The sequence below is a fragment of the Triturus cristatus genome, chromosome 6 (genome assembly GCF_964204655.1).
Source record: "Triturus cristatus chromosome 6, aTriCri1.1, whole genome shotgun sequence".
Lineage (NCBI taxonomy): Eukaryota > Metazoa > Chordata > Amphibia > Caudata > Salamandridae > Triturus > Triturus cristatus.
In genome coordinates, this window is record NC_140589.1 from 528407993 (window position 1) to 528413992 (window position 6000).

Sequence of the window (6000 nt, forward strand, 5' to 3'; positions counted from 1 at the left end):
TCACCCTTTATTTCTATCTATTATTCTCTCCCCTTCCCTGATTCCCTTTCTCTTCCTCCATCTGTATCTTCTTCTCTTATCTTACTCTCTTCCTTTCCTTCTCTCTCTCTCTTTTCTCATCCCTCTCTCAGTGGCTCCAACACTTTTGTTTCTCCATTCCTCTTTCCTTTCCTGCATCTCTCTTCCTTTATTTCTCTCTCCTGCACTTCCTTTATTTTCTCCATCCCTGTTGTTATCTCCCATTTTCTATCTTTGCCATCTGTCCTGTCTCCCATTAACACGTGTTGCTGTGAAACAGGTTCTATCTCCCTCCTCTTACTTTCGCATAGTTTTGAGCATTAGTTATTATGAATATTTATTAGACTACTTGTCATAGGTTTTAAACAATGAAATGCATTTTGATGTTTTAAGTTTTTTATGGTCAGATTATAAAATGCATATTGTTTATATTGCCTAATTGGTATAATATCAAACATTTAAATAAAATAGTGACATTCCGCTGAGGAAAAGGAAATGTTTACTTATATATTTGATTTCAACATATCGGATCAATAAATATTGCTGAGTAGGATAAAAGGTACTCTGTCAACAGAGTACCAAAACATACACTAGCTAGTATAAAACTTAATCTGGTAAATAATTTCATGAAGCCCTCCTTTATGAGAGCATATGGAAACATAACTTCAATGAGCTAATGACCATTAAGTCCAAGAGGGCTGACATCCACTATGTAATAATTCAATCTTGTCCCTAAAATTGCGTAAATAAACTGAAAACACAAAGGGGCAGATTTACAAGCCCCTTGTGACAACTTTTTACGCCGCCTTTGCATCACTTCTGTGACGCAGCGGCGTCATAAACAATGTGCCACGATGCAACATATTTACAACGTGATGCATCTAGGGAGATGCGCCACGTTGTAAAGCCCTGCGCTACATTATACCTGTGTCAGGTATAATGTATGCAGGGTGGGCGTTCCATCACAAGGAAGCCTCGTAAAAGTGACATAGTGAAATCTACAAGAATTCTCGGAGTCACTTTTACGATGCCACTGCGTCAAAACCTTGCACCTGCTTGAAGCAGGCATTAGGTATGACGCAGCATGATGGGAACAGGCATTCCTGACCATTGCTGGAGTTGCGTCATGCTTACAAAACGACTCCAGCAATGCGCTGCCTTTCCGCCAAAAGATGCATCACGCATCCGTCTATCCTTGCACCACTGTGGGCCGCATTGTAAATGTGATATATACATGGTGGCGCAAGGCTTTTTTTTACGTCACGCAATTTAACTGACACATCTCTGCTAATATGCAGAGATGCGCCAGTTCTTGTAAATCTGCCCAAAAGAGTGCATGTGTTAATCACGTAGGTTCAGAAATTAAATTCCCACAAAAACAATAGATGGGACTTTAATGTACTTTGCATATGCTTAAGTGTAGAATTCTAATACATTTAGCCAATGTGCACTGCCAGTTTCTTCATCTTTAATTTGTCCATGTGGGTGTTTCACACTTACTGGTCTAAGATTTTGGTACTAAAAGAGGATATCATTTTTTTCCTTCTTTTTTTCTGGTTAAAACCTGAATGTTGATTTGGCATGAATTTAAAGCACTATTCTTGACTGCAGCACTCGCTAGACACTATTCCTATTCAAAGCTTTCGAACATCCCCTTACAAACCTCATGTTTGTGCAGTTCTAAAGAAGATCCCATGGTAAACATAGGTCATATACATATATATGATAATATTTGTCACATTCATATGCAGAAGTCTGGCATTTAGTCCATTCTCCTTTACAGTCCCTATCCTCTGAACCTGGGGTGTCGTGAACGCCAACTTTAGCAGCTACATTAGGGTCGGGCTTCTTTATGTGCCTCTTCTGTCTGCAACTCAGAAGAAAAAAGTCAAAATTAATGCTGTAAGGAAGATCAGAAGATGGGGAGATGGAAAAGGGAAAGAATGATGGAATGATGAAATATGAAAGTAAGGAAGGGTAAAGAAAGGGTAGGAAGGGCTAATTGGATGGATGGATGGATGAGTAGATGCAAGAGTGGGTGAAAGAATGAGTGACTGGCTAGGCAGCTGAACTGGTGAAAGGATGGCAGAGTAAATGGAAATCTCAGAGTCTCAATGGCTGGTTGGGGAGTTGAAAGAATTGCACAGCAAATGGAAAACAGAATGGATGGATGCATGCATAAATGATGGATGTTTTAATGGATGGATGTTTTAATGGATGGATGGAAAGAGTGTCTGATGGTTGGATTCAGAAAGATTGAATGGTGGTTGAAAGAAAGAATTGATGACAGATTATAAAGGTGAAATGTTGGATCCCATCTGGTGGATGGAAGAGTAAAGCATGAATGGATAGATGTTTGGATGGAAAAGACAAGGGAGCTTTTCTAGCTAGTGTCGGGCTCCCTTGCTTGACTTGCCTGGTGCCATCAGAGTTTTGGTTCAGAGTGAAGGGTATTTTAATTTACTGGCTCCTCCCTTGCTTTCACAACTCAGAATCTGTGTACATTACACAGTCAGAGTCAATGCTGTTGAAAGGTGTTTTTGATGCATGCTACTCCCAGGGAATCAGCTTATGACAGTCATACTGACAGATAGAAGGAGGCAACATGTAGAGGCCAGATGCAGAGCTGTTGAGAACAAGCACTGATAATGTACAAAATGTAATAATTACCACAAGTCGAAGAGTTGTGCCTAATTACAACCTTTGTGGACAGCAGGGAAACCCTGAATTTATTCAGGCAATTTCTCAAAAAGTATAGACCTGTAATAGGCTGATCAAACCCTCACTCCTTTAAGATTGAAACTAGTATCTGGGGCACAATTCTTGTAAAGTGCTTTTATACCTTTCATCCCAAATGTTATCTGGAGCATAGTGCAAGGAGTCTCCATAAAACATCTTTTTATCTCTCATTTGCGATTAGGTCAATTATGTGAGTCACCAGGTAGCCCATTTCTAAGAGGATAGCAGTTGTGTAAGCCCACCGAATACTCCCACTCTGACCAACTCTGGGGAAAGACCTTGGTCTCAGTAACTTGAGCATCTGAGAGAAAATGAGTCCAGACCAAGGCGGTTGGAGAGAAAGCTGCATGCAGACCCCATCAGTAAGCTACACAGGACCTTTTTAACAAAGGCAAGTGGAAGCAACCACAGACCCTTCTCATGGGATGAAGGCACTAATGTTGTTTCAATCCATATGTTAATTCCAAGCAGAGGAGACTATAGTAGGACATTTTTAATTCCAGCCCCAACGGCCATGAAGAAAGGCTCTCAAACCTTACCCATTATGCAGACTAGGTTAGACTCCCTCAATCATCTAAATAGGTGGCATAGTGCATTAACCGAGACTGCACAAACGTCTGAACAAGGAAATGCACACTGTTGTGCCAAAGGCTGACTATTGAATATAGTATATTTGTAATTCCTGACTTCAAACCCAAACTTCGGAGTTTTTTTACACGTTTGCTGAGGACACAAACAAAACAATGTGCAGATCATGGCATATTTGTCAGGATATACTTCGGGATTCAAAAGGCACTTAATAAATATTCAGAATTTGGCAGAAAATACTGCGGCCTAAAGACAACTGACTGTTTCAGAAAGACTGATCGCATGCATACAGTCATTAAGTGATTATTAGAAAACACAAATTGTGCTATCTGTGTGGAGCTACATCGGTGCTTACTGATAAAATGGACCCCAAGTTTAGTGAGCTGTCAAAACCTGATGCTGGCTATTTTCGTAAAGGTTATTGTAACTGACTTGGGTAATTTTTCCATACCCTTTAGAACCCAATCATCGGCAATAACATCTTTCCTAGAAACATGTTTGGGAAAGACTGGCTGTAGCAGGTCCATTCTTCTAGTCACATTCAGTTTCAAGGCTACCTAGAGTATTGAAATAGTTGGCACGACTAAAGCAATGGAGTGGCAGGAAGAATATAAATCCTTTCTTTCCAGCAAGAGACTGTGGTGTTACGGGGAATATGGAGGTCACGTAGACATGGCTCAGGTGCCATGTGCTTTTTCCCGTGAAATGTAGAGGACAGGAGAGCACAGCTATGGACACTTGATTCATTGATAGGCAAAGATTTTTTTAAGATAGTTTTGCCGGATGCGTGTGCAACTCAGCTGTACAAGGCCAAAAATATGAGCAGAAAAAAACGCACACGAGACACAGGAAAATAAATGAGCTAAAGGAAGGTTCCCTTTCCCCTGAGTAGCTTTGTAACCAACAGTTGCCTCATCAAAAAAGGACAAAGGGCTTTAACTCATCATATTTTGAAAGAGCACACCACAGGTGGCTTGTTAATTAGCATTTCAAGATGGAGGTGATTAATTACCTTTAGGATTTCATGCAAAAAGAAAACTGACTTGTAATACGGATTGTATATCAGAACGAGGAACTCTGATGTTTTCCATTTTCAGTGAAAATATTTCCATTAATATGCATCAAAGGACTGGCGACACTCTAATTTTTAACACTTAACACCTGTGATTTCACAAAATCACAAAACAAAACCGATATATAATGTAAGTAAATCTGCTTCAGGAGTGGGTTGTGGGTACACACAACCAATTTTGTAGATTTTAATACTGAAAACTGTCAGAAATGTATTTCTTTCAAGAACAAGAGTAAATCTATTTTAGTTCAAGAATATTCTGAATAGTAACATAATGTGACACGTTTGGTAGGTTCTGAATGATGATCCCGGTGGGTGCAGCTCGGTGAGCTTACTTTGATTTTGGTTCCCGGCTCTGGCAGCAAAAACATCCATAGGTGTAGCCATAGAGGGCCCAGTAAGGCTATTAGGCCCCAAACACTTTCTATGCCTCCAGAGCTGCAATTTGCTGGCTGGTCACCTGTGGCATCTTAAGGTTCTACATCTGTTGCCAGGTGCTTAAGAATGTTATGATGTGAACAGCATGTTATGATTTGAACAGCTGGTGGGGCAGTTGAAGCCTGGCTTTCATCCTTGCAACAGGTCTGATGTGGATGGGATCTATTTCATGGAATAAACTCATTACCTTCTTAACAAAGCTGAGTCACCTGATTCTTACATTTGGCGACAGAGTATGGCTTCACCCTAATGGAAGGATCCCAACACTACTTTTATACATGAATGAAGTTCACAGCAAGAGTCTCTACTTTCTACACATGAGAGGCACTGTTTTTCATTCATTTATTACCTTGGATTTTACAATATATTTCGTCTAACAAAGACAAGAAAATATCCCTACCAATTTTGGCATTTCGGACTTAACCTACCGCTTTCAACTGATTTCATATAGCGCTTTGGTTAGTGAAACTAGATCTTTACATCTAATTGTTTTGTGCTTTCTTTGGAGCAATTTGTCCAGGAATTTACTCTCAATTTTTCAATCTGTCTGCTGCCATTTAAAGACTCTATGAGTGGCGCTGTTTTATAATCAGGTTGGTTTCGCACGGACACACTCTGGCATTTGCTTTGCATGCAGCTCGAGTTTTATTGAGAAGCGTTTCTACAGAGCACCTCATTGTGAAAACTATCCTAACGGACTTGTAATTCTCGTTTGCCCTTCATCTTCGAGGCATCATTTGAATTTACTGACCGTCCGCTCACCTGCCTGTGCTCACAATCGAGCCATCGTTCTCTGTGCAAAAGCTCCATTTCTCGTGCATCATCCACTCTGACTTCACTCACGGTGCAGCTCTGCCCTTCCGAGGAGTTCTCTGAAGTGTCTCATCATCACGTTTGTGGCGTCAGTGTCTTAGCGTGGCTTCTCATCACGTTCCTGACGTATTACTGGCAGCCATCTTTCGCGTTGCTAAGCAACGCTCGGAGGCATCGGATCCTTTTTTTTTTACTAACATTCCTGGCAGTCAATATCGCGTCTTCACGCAAACGCAATGACAAGCGTTACAGGGCGAATTTAAACTGCTGACATTACATCGTTGGAGCACAATCTCAGCAAATATGTCATTGTGTATCTTTTCAGTGATACA

The 6000-nt window shown here is 40.6% G+C and overlaps 1 long non-coding RNA gene across 5 annotated transcripts in view; it reads right to left on the reverse strand.

The window, feature by feature from the left end:
• LOC146817367 (uncharacterized) overlaps positions 1–5756 on the reverse strand; it is a 302612-nt gene extending 296856 nt beyond the window's left edge. For 2 of the 5 annotated variants that reach the window (XR_014962996.1, XR_014962995.1), the window contains exon 1: positions 5618–5740. This is a non-coding gene — a long non-coding RNA (uncharacterized LOC146817367). Of the gene's footprint in view, positions 1–5617 lie in introns of all 5 variants that reach the window. The other 3 variants (XR_014962993.1, XR_014962992.1, XR_014962994.1) reach the window with 2 other exon arrangements.
• Between the last annotated feature and the right edge of the window lie 244 nt (positions 5757–6000).